This window comes from Myotis brandtii, unplaced genomic scaffold (assembly GCF_000412655.1).
Source record: "Myotis brandtii unplaced genomic scaffold, ASM41265v1 scaffold365, whole genome shotgun sequence".
Taxonomy (NCBI): Eukaryota; Metazoa; Chordata; class Mammalia; order Chiroptera; family Vespertilionidae; genus Myotis; species Myotis brandtii.
In genome coordinates, this window is record NW_005364031.1 from 618,819 (window position 1) to 635,191 (window position 16,373).

Sequence of the window (16,373 nt, forward strand, 5' to 3'; positions counted from 1 at the left end):
TAGAGCGTCAGCCTGTGAACTGAAGGGTCCTGGGTTTGACTCTGGTATGTTTCTCTCTCTCTGTCTCTGCCCCTCCCTCCCTTCCACTCTCTAAAAATCCAAGGAAGAAATATCCTTGGGTGAGGGTTAACACAAAAAAGAAAACAGATGTTTACATGGTGTAATTTAATGACAAAATTAAACAATGACCCTCCAGATAGATAGCATTAGCAATGTATGAAAAACCCAACTACTCTGTAAATGACCTTTAACCTTCTGATCCAGAAACAATGAAGGAGAGGCTGATCTTGTGTTCATTTAATTCCAAAATCTGTACTCCAAGCATAGAGGGGAATGGAGCCCCCAAGTGCCCTAAAATCCCCCAACATGTTCTTGTGATGCAACAGTAGAAATAAGAATAAAACAACCATCATTTTTCTGAGCGCTGGTTTTGTGCTTCATATATGTTATTTGATCCTCACAAGCATACTATGAGGTAGGTACTATCCCTTTTCCCATTTTCAAATGAGGACATCTAGGTCTACAAGAGGTTAAATAAAATAGATCAAGGCCAGCAGGTAGCTAAGCTAAGATTTGATCCTGAGTCCTTTCTCCCAAAGCTCGTCTCTCGGTAACCACCACGCCTCACTGTCTGCCCCAGATGGAGACACCAAAGAGAAATGAGACTTGCAGTCTTCAATTTCCAGAGGTTTCTGGAATGACGGTCCTCTGGACTCATCTTATTTCACAAATTACATTAAACTGAAAGGCTCAGTGCACTAACAGACTTCTCCTTCTTTGGAAATGCCATAGCCATTCAGCCCGTGGCATGGGGACAGCACCCTCACTAGGATTACGAAGGTAGAAATTTCCCTGTGAATGCGGACACCACCTCTTTTTGGTGTTTCTTTTAGCCACAAACTGACATGCTTTTACTGTGGTTGCAGTAGACCCAGCAATCAGCTGAAGGGGAGTTTTTACTTGGTTAACTGCCCCTCCACATCTGTGTCCATGGAGGGTCCTCCAGGGCAGACCTGCGTTCATCCTTGAGGCCCCCCCCACCCTTCCCCACCACCCCATTCCAACATAAGCAAAAGAGTTTTCCAATCTCTCGGCAACATCACCATGAAATCCTTCCCTTGCTGTTCTGAGTCTACAAGAGGCGACTTTCTAACAATGAGCCCAGAAGACGGAGGTTGTAAAACAGCATTTCAAACAAGGCAATTACTTTTTACAAAACAATTCAATGATTCTATCACCCTTTTCCCCCCAAACTTCCACCGGCACAATTTGTTTATGTATGAGTTGTGTCTTTCTTCCTTCAGAAGGGGAGAATGCTGATACACGATCACATGCAGACAACAGCGCAAAACCCTGGATGCCTTTTGTTACTTAGACAGACACATTTATTTCCCAATGCACCACTTACCAGACAGATGCAAAGATGTGGGCAAGCCAGGCATCAGAATTAACAGAGTGATTGTGCTTGCACTACATATTCTGATTTGTATGAATCTTATTTTTAGCCGGGCACAAAGGGCAATAAATGGAAAATCTTATTCTAACCACTACTTTTTCTGGGCCACCCACACTGCTCCACCTACCGCACAAGTTCACAAATGTAAAAAAAAACCCAAGCCAGGGTTTGTACTAACAAGGGATGCAAAGTGGCTAAAATGTGTGACATTTTTTCCAGTTAGTGTTTGTACTTTCATTCTTTTTCTGCATCAGGACTTTCAGGGAAAACAACACTGACTTATCTATGGGCATTTTCAAACACCCCGCGCTGGTGTGTCACTCAGCGCACAGGCAAGTGAGATCCGCCCAGCACGGGCACCACCCTGCCACGGGCCACATGCCAGCCAGCTTTCAGTGCAGACATGCACCCCAAAACGTGTCGGTAAATTCAGGAAGACACTACCTACAACATTATTTTTGGAAACAATGACAGTGTTTGAGATGTCTTTCAAATGTACAAATGTGATTATCAGAAGCAAACATTTCTGAAACAGAATCGGGGTGATTTTGCCAACATGAGGTTAGTATCACTGTCTTAAATCTCTTAGTTCGCAGCAGCACAATGCTCACTGGGGTACAGCATCCCGGGCCATCATATCCCTTGCACCTCTGCACTTCTCTCTGCTCCGTCCAGTCCCACCCACCCCCTGCTGCTCATCCAGCAGCACCCGCATGGCCATCGCTGCCAAGAAAGAAGCTGATACTGACAGACAAGCACTTTGACAGAAAATAAGAAAAAAAAAATGACAAAGAAGAAGTTTTCTAGGGCCACAGAGAGGAAGAGATGAGGGCATTTCCCATCATTACCTCTTTAGACTTTTAATGAAAAGTTAAGTTATTCAAGTCCCAAGGAACCAATTTAAATGCTTGCTCCTCTCAGCCCTCTGCAAAAACACAACAGAACGCATCTGCAGGCAGCGATGGATACGTAAAAGTCAGGTCAACACGATAATGAAGGCACAAAAGGAGTCAACGCTGAGAAAGGCATCTTTACCTGTGTGCTTGCTCATTATCCAGAAACTAGAGGAAGTGTTCTGTCATCCTCTGGTAGTTAACGCACGCCCTGCAGAGCTGACTCCTTCTTCCGATAACGCAGGGTTCTAGAGCAGCGCTGATCAGACGTAGCAGAAACCTGTTTGGGGTTATAGTCCACTGTCGTCAGGACTTCTGACGAGTGTTGTAAAGACACGGGTAATTAAGTGGTACGAAAAAGTGGGTCATACACCACTGAGATACAACCACACCGCCCCCAAACTAGACTCTGAATGACTGTGCTGTGACAAGGTGGGAGGGGTTTGAACACAGCGAAAGCAAAACTTTTATGTGGTGAGGAGCATTTTAGTTTTCACTGGTTTAGGTTAGAGAAAGTTAATTTCAATGTCAACTACAAACCAACTGACTTTTATCGTGTTCTTGAAATTTTATGACCAATACTGGCTGTAAGTGTGATGGGAAATTCAGCTACAGTGTCAGAAGCAGTCTGAGGGACAGTCTCAGACTTCAGTGACGTGCCTACCGCCAAAGGGCGAACACCGTGACTCAGTGAAGCAAGAAGGTCAAATCGAAACCAAAGACAAAGAACCAAAGTCTCATTATCCACATTCGCATCTCCTTCTATATAGGATCAAAGTACTGTATACCACTTCCCTACACATGGGCATTCAACGCAATCACGGACATTCAGCAAAGCACCCTTTGTCTGCTGCAGAAGAGGCAAAATGCAGTTATCTGACTTGAACATATTCAATTCATCACTGAAGAGACACAGAAATATTAACTGAGTCCCTGTTATATACAAGGACACAAAGGATGTGAAGGGATGCAGCGAGAGGAACCTAGAAGAACCTGCTTTCAAAGAACCTATGTCTGGAAGAGAGAATGATAAGATCTAGTCACACCCAATGCCAAATTCAGATCATTTTTGAAAACAAAATCTTTAGCGGCTGCTTGCTATATACGTCGTCTGGGTCGTCTTTCGGTGCTCAAAGCCCTTCCGGACCTAGTCTCAGTCTCAGTGTTAGGATTCATCCTGATCCAGAGTCCTAGCGCTCTCCAAAGGAAAGCGCAGAGACGGCAGCGCAACCCAAGGAACACCCGGGATCCGAGGAGACGCTTCTTTAAAGGGGGATAAAGGAAGCACGACTGAAGGAAACCTCTCTGGTTTGTGGCACATGCAGGGTTATATTTGAATCACATTTTGTTACCATCAGGTATAAAACTAGAATTTTATTGGAGTCCATATTGTTTGGATTATGGATGGGAAATGGGGGAATCTATCTGGCTAATCAACCGTTTCCATTTCTGACAAATTGCTGTTGAGTATACTGATTATTAATTTTTAAAGAACTGGAACACCACCCGTTGACCTAACACTAAAACCATCTTGTGCATAATTGGATCTTCTTTTATGGTTCCAGAGGCCCACTAGGACCTTACAGGACTTCTCAATAATCATTTTTATTGATAGAATGTAGAAATGAAAAGAACCAGTTAATAGCAATTTCCACATGATCAACACACTGGTGAATGCACACAGGTATCTGTTCTGACAAGAATTGATTAATGTAATTTGAAGGGAGAAAAATAAGCAACTAGAAGGTTATTGCCCTAGAAAATGTCTCAAGTCATCATTCCTAAGCTCCACTAACATCCTTTCGTTATAACATTGATGAGATGCTGTAGGAACTTAACTCTTGTTTATATTGTCAGCCTATAATAAAACTGGTGTCGCAAGTAGTTTTGCTTAAAGTCACAGAACCTGTCAATGACGTTAAGTGAGGACTTACTGTACTGCTTGTAAATTTGGAATTAAGTTGATTAACTGAAAAAAAGTCTGCAAAAATACACAAAAGAACGAGTTAACATGTAGCTTGTATCTGGGTAGCTGGAACACTGGTAATTTATTTTCTTTTTTATTCTATTCTATTATTTTATAAACTATGCACAACAGACATGGCTTTTACAATCAGGAAAATAAAGGTACTTCTGTTTTAATATAAGGAAATAATTAATAATTCTCTGATTCTGCTCTTTCTAGTAAGAACACTCAAGGGGGATTCAGTTTAATAATCTGCCTGGTGACAAATCAGACATGAAATACAGCAAAAATCTGCTAGACACAATAGATTATATCTTCTAGCCAAGCACTCTGAGAAGTCTAAAATCCCACGACACTGCAGAGCTTTGCAAATATTGTTTGAGAGAAGAGCAGAAACCCTCTTCCTCATTGCGACCCGAGGTCCGTGCACTGTCCAGCTGCAGTGCAGCTCCAGGCGCCAGGGCCTCACAACCATCAGTGTCACGGGGGATTCCTCGGAAGAGTATGATGCTGTTCCCTGGGTTAAATCACAGCTCAGAGTGAGGTGTTACTTCGCTAGTGACAGGTGTATCCAAAAAAAAAAAAAAGAGCACACGAATAATTTCTAAAAAACAACAGCCTGGAAATTAGAATAAGTTGATAAATTATTTGTGCTACGACTGATAGCTCTTGGTAATAAGCAGCTTTACATATGGATGGCTGAGTTTATTGGAGACTCACAGGGAATATCATGTGAAATTTTTGCTTTATATATAAATGTATATTACCATATCATGCATCATTCCTATTTATACAATTAGTGTGTGTGCAGATAATGAAAATTAATTTTGATGATGCCGTGAGCAGAACCTAACTGTGAAACATGTTACAAATAATCATATCACGCATTCTAATGGAACTGACTTCAAAACTATGCCAATGGTTCTCCAATGACTATAGGAGCTAAACATATATATTCATGACATTATACATCACTCTTAATATCCCAACTTTTTTGAGGGCCTCCAAACATAATAAATAGAATAACTTTATAGAGATTTCCAAAATTTAAACTTTGGCACTAGAAAGGTAGTAAAAGCCGAACTTGCACAGTTTTTCAAGAAGAATAAAAATGAATGGTATATTTTTCCATCCTAAGTCAACATTTTTAGATTATTATTAAGGCATGGAAATAGGTGCAAGAAAATCTCATTAAACTAGACCTATTTGCGAATAAGGTTTTGTTTGTTTGCTTCAATTTTCTGGTTAATTGACAGACAGCAGGAAAATGCTTTCTGTTGAAGATCTTTCCAAAGCAGTTTCTTTTCCTAGTTATGAAACTTTTAACCATTCCATTGATTCAGCAGGTCAGGGTCATCAGCTACAACTACCCTCCAGGGTACAGTTATTCTTCACCTTTAGGAAACTAGAGCTATCTTGTTTTATGAACCTTTATCTTTGAAAAAGGGAAGTGGGATGTGCAAGGTAGGAAAGGGCAGTTAATTTAGGGTTCTGGTTAGTTGGGTTCCATCACTAAACATGAATTCAGTGTCTGGACCAGGCAAAACTGATTGCTGGGAAACACGAGAGCTGCAAGGAGAGCCCCCAGGGTCTGTCTTTGCTGGTCTTCTCTAGGAGAAACATGTGTCAGTGTGTCCAGCTAAAGTCATGGGGCTGAATTAAATTTTCAAAAAATGCTCACCCATGGATATGCTTAGAAGAGGGGGGGGGAGGGAGGGTGAGAGAGAGAGACAGAGAGAGAGAGAGAGAGAGAGAGAGAGAGAGAGGTGAGAAAAACATCAATCGGTTACATTCTGCACATGCCCCATTGGGACACTGAACACACAACCCAGGCATGTGCCCTGACTAGGCATTGAACCAGCAGCCTTTTGGTGCGCAAGACGATGCTCAACCAACTGAGCCACTCTGGCCAGGCAAGGCCTGAATTAATTTTAATTAGATTCTAGATCCATGTGGTTTCAACTTAAATGTAGGGTGCTGGTAGCTCCATGTGGATATCAAGGAGAAATAAGCACTTACTTTTCTCTCTCTGAGACTTGCTGACCTGGATTTTTCTTTTTCGATAAAAAACTTTAGTTTCAGTTTTTTTTGGTATCTTAGCAGCTCCCCATGGCAACTGACTTCAAAACCTTTGTTGCCCTGCCCTGTCGCCATCACCCAAGTGTAGAGCATAGACAGTTTATTTCTAAGCAGGTTTGGAAAGTCTAGGGTGGGAATGAGGGGACTAATTTGTATATATTGTACTTTAACTTCGATGACCTTATTTTATCTCTTTTTTGGTTATACCTTTTCCTTAAGCCAAATATACATACATATATACACATGCATGTATATGTATATAATGTATACTCACATGCATAGAGGTGAAAATTAGAGAAAGTGAGATAGTTTAGCACAGGTTTCTGAGCTCTTTGAAACTATGCACCCTGATGCATTGCTTTTCAGAAATTACAACCCTCGGTCAGGCCCAGGGGCAGTGCCTGAAAGTTGTAAAGGAAACCTGGAGAGAAAACAGGGCACTAAGCCCCATGATCATTCTCCAAGGCCGGCTTTCTGAAAACAGAATAAAAAGCAAAATCCCAAAAATGTGAGGCCCGAATGAACTACCGTAATAGGTCCAATACGGCATATTCCTCACAGAACTGCAGGCCACTCACTAAATTCTTCTGTGATTTGTGGATACAGTAATACACAATACTACGGAGATTTGGTGATGGGGGATACATTATACCTCATTTGGAGTGTTACAATAATCTGAGGCCCTGGTGGAGGAGAACTATGTGCTATTAGTTTTCTTTCAGAGTTTTCATTTTCTATTAGGCTTCCATCTGGTTCCTGCCTCCATGTCCACCTGCCCTGATCAAGACCCGTAGGTGCCACAGCTATGCACACGGCTCTGAAACTGCGTGCATGCGGGGCACTGTACCTGGGCTTTTTGTGAGCACATGATGCCGATGAACTGGAGCAGCCCCACTGCAGGAGCCCAGGTGGGTGCCTGTCCCTCCGTCCCAGTGAAGCTGCTTTCCTATACGTGTAAAGGGCGTTTTGGTAATGATTACAGTTGTTTGTGGCATTTCCCCTGGTAGTTTCTGAAAAATGTGTCCTTGCCCTGATAGGAAACCCATTCCTAAGACTGAAGTAGAACATTCTGCAGACCCCTCCCCCTGGCCCAAAAGCAGGCCAGGGAGAGGATGAGGTGTGAGGGACAGGGTCACCTGTTCTTACTCCAGCCTCACAAGCTGTAACATCTCTGTTAAGCACTAGCTATTCTGCACAGCATTCTCGGAAGGAAAGTGACCTCGGGTATTCCGTTTCTTTTCATTGTGTTACAACAGACATAACATTTACCATTTTAGCAATTTTTGAAAGCACAGCTCGATGGTACTAAGCACATTCACATCGTTGTGCAACCATCCCCACCATCCATCTCCAGAGCCATTTCATCTTCCTAAAGTGAAACTCTGTCCCCATCAAACACTCACTTCCCATTCTCCTCTCTTCCTAGCCCCGGGCAACCATCATTCTACTTCTGGACTATGGATCTGACTATTCTAGGCACCTCATATTAGTGGGGATCAGACAGTATTTGTCCTTTGGTGTCTGGCTTATTTCACTTAGTATCCTCACGGTTCATCCATGTTTAGTAAGTGTCAGAATTTCATCTTTTTAAGGCTCAATAATATCCCACAGTAAACATGTACCATGTTTTCTTTATCTACTCATCGGTTGATAAGCAGGTGGGTTTCTTCCATCTATGGACTATTGTGAATAATTCTGCTATAAACACGGGTGTGCTAATATCTTTACATCCCTGCTTTCACTTCTTATAGCTATATACCCAGAAGTGGAGTGTTTGGACATGTGGTAATTCTAGGTTTAACTTTTTGAGGAATTGTCATACTATTTGGTATTCAGTTATTTTTTTATTAGTAAACTTTGTGCTAGTACAGTTCTAGGTTAGTGAGGGGAAAGCACAGATGGTCCCCAAACATGCACGGAATTGTACAGAGTTGCTCTAAGCAGTAGGTGACTCGAGTGCTTCACCTGAGGGCCCAGGGAGTGACCCCGGCAGGTGAGCCAGGTCCTGGCAGGTGAGCCAGGTCCCATGGGAGCTTGAAGCCCCGATTACCTGAGGCGTCACAGGAGCCTTCCTCCTTCCCTGGCCTGTGGATATGGAAGTGACATAAAAGGCTGTCCTACAGGAACACCTGATGTGTAAGTGTGGACACTCACAGATGCCAAAGCAGGAGAGGGATTAACACGCACCTGATCCACCCACTTCTTCCCCTTCACGAAGACGCTTTATAAACTGAAAATCTTCTTTTCCAAGAATGCTGTGCAGAGTAACTAATTAGTGCGTGACAGGAACGCCTAAGTTTGTGAGGATAGAGTGATAATAGATAATCACATCACTCACAACTCCGTCGGCCCTAACATCAGCCCTGTTATCCACTGGACATCCCCCTGAAGATAGACATGCACCGAAATCTATCTCCAGGATTTGGGGCTCTGCTAATGTTTAGGCAATAGGTATGGCTCCTTCATTATATAGCTGCTTGGGAATTGCTTTATTAACAGTGATTACTCACAATCCAACAGAATTATAATAAAAGCACTGTAAGTGATACTTAGAATGATAACATTTACCATTCCCAAGGAACATGCTATAAATCACAGTGCTTACCCACAGATTTAAAATGCCCAGAAGTTTCTTAAACATTTCCTGGACAGCATCACTCGGGTTATTTTTACACTTACATCGACTTAATGAAACAAAAGAAAAAAATGTTTAAAATTCAAATGTAGGAAATGCATATAGATTCACACACATATGTACATTTACATGAATGCTCACATATACCCAAGGGTGTATTTGTTAAGCCAAGCTCTTCTACTTTTTTTTTATTAACATGGAATCAATTATTCTTGTCCTCAGCGGAGAGGTGACTAGCTTGTTCCAAAGCTGAAACAATAACATGCTGATCCTCAAAACTTGTCAGTCCTGAGAACTCATAACCCCACGCACCTGAACTAGCTGACTTGGTCTTTTTTTTTTTTTTAGCGGTGCCTCCCTTCTCACATGTGTTTTGTAAAATCAAGTCACATTTAAGTGTATGGGGGGGGGGATATGATGATGATTCACTTTGAAAGGAAGCAATATATTCCCCACCCCAGGAAAACAAATGTTTTCCTTTTGACAGTATCTAAAAGTACGACAAACAAACTTACAAAAGGACAGTCATTGGCATTTTAGCCCAATAACAACACTGTTAGTCAGCCCTGTAGAAAACCAAGGGCAATGAATGATTAGTACTAGCCACCCTGGAGTAAAATGGCCAGAATTAGGACATCAACTTGGCTGGACTTCAAATTTGACGGTGATGAGAAGACCTCAAAATTATCTTTTCTGAGAGATGAATCAATGTGTTAAGTGGAACACTAAACATCTTAATTGAGTTATGTTTAGTACCAAATATTTAATGCGCTTTTCTACCTTTAACATCCCTCCTTTCAGTCACATGAACTAAAGCAGTGATTCTCAACGTGGGGTCCCCAGACCTTTCTCAACATCGCCTGGACACTTGTTAGAAAAGCAAATTCCCAGCCCACCACAGATCTACTGAATCAGAAATTCTGGGCACACGGCCCAGCAAGCTGTACTGTAACAAGCCCTCCAGATGATTCTGATGCAAGCTCAAGCTTAAGAACCATAAATTAAGGCACCACCAATATGCAGAATCTAACCCCAGCTCCCTTCCTCAATTCTAATTCTCAAGATGCTTTTGTTAAAAGAAAAGTCATTCATGTGCATTTAGGCTATTTGTGATGATCACCTCAGAAAATTTTTACCATTGTTTTTGTTTGAGAAAAGAAACCTTAATCAAAACTTACATGTAATCTTTCCAGGTCCTGTGCTGGCTTCGAGTCTTAGGATGCAGGGAACTGGGCGAAGGGAGAGATGAGAAGGCTACAGCAATCCATTCAGACATGGACCCCAAAGCTCTGTGGGGCAGCCTTGTGACAGGTCAGTGAGTGTCCACCTGATTGGGGAGGAAGAGCTGTCCATTAGTGAGTGAGCCTTGCCTGTTAACATTCCCCATCCCTCCTGCTATCCTGTTCCTCCCTGCCCCTGATTTATGACCGCTAAGCTAACTTACTGTGCCCCTGGCTGTGTGCTCCCAGACCCATCCACAGCAACAGAACATGATAAACAGCCCATGGTATTCATGCCTGGGCTCAACCCGGTGGAAGCCGATTCCCTGAGTACTTTCTCCAGGTGAGCATCCCTCACTGCGTGCTGTCCTGAGCCCCAAGGCAGCTTGGGGACAGGTAAGTTTCTCCTTTACTTCATCTCATGAATGTTTTCTTTCAACAAATCAAAACACCTTTGTTTAAAAGACCCATGTGGCTGCAGTAACAAGGCAACCCAGGAAACAAATGATAAATTCGAGAATTCTGACTGAAATGAGATGATTCTCTGATGCCTCACTATGTTCATTTTTGAACAAATATTCCTTCTTTTTTCTGATGCTAAATTAATGCATGCCTATTAGAGAATACTTGGAAGCTATGGAAAAGCATAAAGATCAGCGGTAACCTTGACCCTGATAAATCACTGATGATGTTTTGTTATGTAGGTCCATCACCCCTTCAACTGAAACTCCTGAGCCAGATATATCTCAGCATTCAGATCTGTTTGAATTTTGGAGAGTATTATGGTGAACTACCACCTATCACATCATACCCCATTCAGAGTCTGGAGCAGCACTCCACAAACACATTAAGTATTTCTGTGGTAAAACAGATGCTCAGTCCTATTAAGTCAGATAAAATAGGGCCTCACATTAGTTCAGGTCAGGTTCTTCTACCAAAGAAGTTACCAAAAACCCCTTTGATTTTGGAACCTTTTGGATTCAGAATTGAGAAAAAGGGATTATGGACCAGTATTCTCTGTTCATATACGCACAAATACTCAGAGTTTTGTTTCTAATTTTTCATTCCATATTATATGAAGGTGAGCTTTTCCTAAAAATTTTCTTTTCCCTTTATATGTATTTAACCCACAGGATAATTGATATAGAGAGCGCCACAATTTTTATAAGCTAATAAAAGAATATTGAAGAGATATTTTTTTGTTCTATAGAATGAAATGATTTCACTCTTCCCCTTATCTGTAAACACAATTTCTTCTTAGTAGGATATAGCATATAGTATAAAATGGCTGAAGGAGAGAGAGAAAAAGAGAGATGCCCAAAAATTTAAATTTTATTTTGGAAGTAAGTTAAATGGATCTTCCCAAAAATTTTATCTAAAAGTAAGGAATGTTTCTATCAAAATTATCAAAAGTCCAAAAGACAAAAGGCTATCAAAAAGTTGGACCATTTCCTTCTCTGTGGCTTCTCTTAACAATTTAAATTTCATTCTGCTATTATTAGGTGTCCAGTGGGTAGAACGGCTTCTAAATGATTTTCCTTTGCCACGATCAGATATTGTCTAAGTATACCAGGACTATAGGATGTGAAAACTAAAGTGGTAATAGAGGAAATGGCCCCTCAAAGAACACACTTTATTTTTTCCAAAGGATCCAACTGCTGTGGGGGTGGGGGATACAAAGAGTAAACCACCAGTAATAACAGAAATGACTGTCAGAAGCTCTTTAGATACTCAAACTACCCAATTAGCATTGCTAGAGCTAATTACAAATTTGGATTCTCTCATTTTAAAAATATACTTCGAAGCAGCCCACTTCAGTTTTAATGCTGAACCAAAGCCTGTGCAGTTGGCACATTATCAAAGCAAAAGCAAAAAAAAAAACATTGCTTGAACAAAGTTGCCACTTTCAATGTCACTAAATCTTCAACTGCAAAATACCACAAGCTAAAAACTAGGAATGCCATGTGGTTATGTTATGTTACATTTACACGAGTTTATAGTTTCCCAAGCCCTAGGAGACTTAGACCCCTGCCACTCACAGTGGCTTTGTTCTCTCGGGCAGGCCATTCACTGCCGCTGAGTCTCATACAGTTCATGGGTTCTTGTGAGGATTAAATGAAAACGCAGCCGAGAGAATTTCTGCAAACTATAAGTCATACACAAAATGTTGGGTATCATTATTCTTTTTACTAACACCTTTGTGAGGCATAAAGAGATCAATCCTCATTCCACAGTTAAGAAAACTGACAACAGGAAGATACAGCAATAAAAACCCAACCACCCCCAAACCAAAAAAAAAAACAACCCCGAGTCAGGCAATTTGAGTTTTATCTCTGAAGTAGCCAGGAGCTGGCTGAGTGACTCTGTGCCTTGATTTCTGCAGTCATTTGAAGGGGTTGGAGAAAATGATTTTAAGGTCTTCTTGAGGCAGATGGCTCTGGGACTGGGACTTGGCCCTGCGAGTGATGGGCTAGGCTTAAGAAAAACCCTTAGGAGGCAGTCCCTCCGGGAGGCCAAGGGCAGCACCCACCATCCGAGGCTGCAAGTGCTGGGGCAGGGCTCTTGGCTGCCTCCTACTCCCAGGGATGGGATAGGTATCAGCTAACGTTTTTGCTTAATTAAGGGAAGGTTGGGAGCATCCTATGCAAATGGCCAGGGCTCCTGAGGCAGGGGAAGGAGCCACTGGACACACTGGAAACCGCAGCTCTTTATTAATGAATACAGGTATTTCACTGCTCTGCTAACCGGTGTAGCTAAGTAAGTGCATACTACTGGATTATCAGTGTGGCTAACAGCCCCATGGCTGTTTGGCTGTCAGTTTCAAAGAGAGAGTCACCTCCGTGGGCCACCCCCTTTCTTGGCTGAGCTCCTACAGTGTTGGGGGAGAGGTGTAAAAGGGCTACTTTTTGTAGTATGAGGGCTCATCATGCTCACACGGGAATTTCACTTTACAAAGATCGGGGCCACTAACTCAGGCCTTTCTAGTCCCAGTGCTAACATAACCTCCTGTGCTGAGGAAAAGTTCAGTATCAGTGCTGTTCATTGCGGCAGCCACCAGCCACACCTGGCTGTTGAGCACTTAAAAGGTGTCTAATGGGACGGAGGAACTGAATTTTAAATTCTCATCAACTTAAATGGATTGAAATTCAAATAGCCACGTGTGGTTAGTGGTACCTGATTGGGCAGTGCAGCTCAGTGTAGGCTGCCTCACATACTCGTTTTCTTGGACGAATTTCAGACCCCAGAAGCCCATTGGCCCATAGCCATTCATTCAACAAGTATTTACTGACAAGGCAATGATGAAGAAGAGAGCCACGGACACCTTGTGCTCATGGCATTGTTCAGCTACACTGATGTTCAAAGACATCACAGAACCTTGCAGTGTTTCAGCAGACTGCTCTTAGGAAAAGGTGGGTGAGGTGAGATGGTAATGCTACACCAAGCATGAAAGCGCTTCTTTTTCATTTCTCCATATTTACTGTTACCGAAGCAGGGGAAAGTTTACAGAAGAGATAGTTGAATGGTCACCATTCATTCACTTACAAGTAAAGTAGCATATCCCAGATATGAGAAATCATCTGTAAGTAATTTCCTCTTTCACACACTTAAATTTACTTAAAGAAAAAGTCAGTGGGACCTGCATTCCTAAGCTAAGAAAAAAGTAAATGACATTTAATTATGGCAATAGTCATAGAAGGATAAGTGGGTCTCCAGCTGCAAGCGGTGGGCAGAGAGACGTTTATACCAATTAGCTGTGAAGAGATCAGGTTTGCTATCAGGTACTTCTGGTATAAGGCAGGCTGATTGCATTCTCTATCCCCGCAACTCAACGCCTAGCTAAGATTTCCTCAGTGGCTTCCATGGGACCTGATGCGCAGAGCCCTGTTTGCTTTCCCCCAGGAAATTACAGGTGGCTTTATTTTTTATCTACAGCACAGGTCTAATATCAACAACATAGTTTCTAAGAAACATAAGAGTGGTTTGGTTTAGTGCTTTTCCGATTTCCAATATTGCTTCCCATGAATTTCTGTTGTCAATTCTCTTCTATCCTAATTACCTCTTCCTACCTTACTGGGATTTAAAGCAATACAAAGAAAAGAAGACAAATATTCAGAACTGGTTCATACTCTTGTTTGAACCTGAATCCAGGTGTGCCTAAATACAAAAGGACAGTGACATCATGCATATTATCACTTGAGCTGAAAGCTTCACCGAGCAAAACAAGCTGACTTTGCTCAGCATCCCAATAGGTTGTACTTGGATGACAGCAATGAGCCAATCTGACCTCCTGGCTTCAAAATGCCATTCTGGTCCCCCTGCCCAAAGTCACACTATTGGTTTCTAGGGCTAATAAATGACTATTGCACATCTACCTACCTACCTACCTACCTACCTACCTACCTACACACCACACACACACACACACACACACACACACACACACACACACACTGCTTTTTTCTCTGGATTGAGTAGAAAGATAAATTACAGTGGTCAGAAAACAAAGTAAGAGTTCAAAACGTAGTTCTAATAATACAAATTGCATTTAGAGACTACCATCTATTAGAAAAGGTCAAATCTCTAATGTTCTTCTGGCCCCATGCTGTATAAAAATTTGGTGACAGCCTCAGTAATAAACATGCTGTGAGTGGCTCTGGAGTCCTTATTCATATTCAGAAGCACTAAGTGGAGGAGTCACACACACTTTATGGTCAGAAGGGCTTTCAATTGACGTTAATTTTTTGGAAACTACAGAGATGAAATTTTTTAAAAATCTACATTTCAAACAGAATTTAAATAGCCACTTGTGTAAAGCAGAGACCTCTGAATCATAGTCTTGTGGCTTTTGTGTTTTGTTCTACTGGCATGGAAAGATGATGCAAGGAAACGTGCTTTATTTTTTCTTTCTTTCTTCCTTTCTTTTCCTGCAATAGAGAAAGAACTGGGGAGGAGATTTGGCCATTTCAGACCGGATGGAGAAAATGAAGATAAACCATCTCTGAAAGTTTCCACTTACACATTTCAGGTATTGGGACCAAGTATTCTAGTGGGAGAACCACAGCTAGAAAGTTCACTTCTTTGATATTTAAGATGTTTAAATTCCCAATGTATAGTGAAGAGCTTGCTCAGATTTTTCACCTGTATCATAACAGGATGATGCAATCAGAACTACGTGCCAATGATAGTCCAGAAAAGGAAAAGCTAAAAAGAAACAAGTATAGCCCTGGCAGGGTGGCTCAGTTGGTTAGAAGCATCATCTGATATGCTAAGGTTGTGGGTTTGATCGGTCAGGGCACATTCAAGAAACAATCAATAAGTTGAACAACAAATCGATGTCTCTATCTCTCTCTCCTCTCTCAAAATAAATCAATAAATAAAAATTAAAAAAGAAACAAGTGTTGAAAATATACAACTTGAAATTAATTTTTTTGAGTTTCTGTAGACTTCATATTATAAAAATGGAATACTGGCATGCATTTATTATAAATAATAATAATAATGATAATTACCACTTACTGAAACATCTATGGGCTAGGAACTAACTGTGCTAGGAATTTTACAGGTATCATTGGCCCATATGGTGGGTGAGAAAACATGGCTCAGAGAGGCAAAATGCCTTGCCTAAGGTCACATTCATGGAAAGGGGATGACATGCAACTGAGTCCATACTCTCCTGACTCTAAGGGCCCCCTCCTTTTCCTGTGCAACACTGCCATCCATACCATGTGGGAGACGACATTCCTCTCCCCCAAGAAAACATAACCTCTTTTATACATGCTGCTAGCAAAATGTCAAAGTAAAGTGATAAAGCTTTGGGTCCTACAGCAATTTAATTATTTGTGTAAAAAGAGTTGATTAGCTTGTTAGTACTAAAATGATTATATTTCATGAAGTATATTAAAATTTTTCGAGTGCAGTTTCTTAAAAAATGGTACTATCAGGTCTTATTAAATGTGACCCAGATCATTCTCCGAAGGCACATTATAAACATAGGATTATCACGTATCAGGCGTTTCACTCTGGGTCCCAGTCTTTGAAGAGCATCACCATTCCTGCAATACCCAAGCAAAATATGCCCGAAGCATTTATTTATTCAAAATATCGTCATTTCCATCCTTATGTC

At 41.5% G+C, this 16,373-nt stretch overlaps 1 protein-coding gene across 6 annotated transcripts in view; it reads right to left on the minus strand.

The window, feature by feature from the left end:
• BACH2 (BTB and CNC homology 1, basic leucine zipper transcription factor 2) overlaps positions 1-16,373 on the minus strand; it is a 335,186-nt gene that overhangs the window by 133,907 nt on the left and 184,906 nt on the right. For 5 of the 6 annotated variants that reach the window (XM_005872093.2, XM_014544478.1, XM_014544479.1 and 2 more), the window contains one exon: positions 10,208-10,356. The gene's annotated coding sequence lies outside the window, so the exon portion shown is untranslated. Of the gene's footprint in view, positions 1-2,491; positions 2,630-10,207; positions 10,357-16,373 lie in introns of all 6 variants that reach the window. The other variant, XM_005872092.2, reaches the window with a different exon arrangement.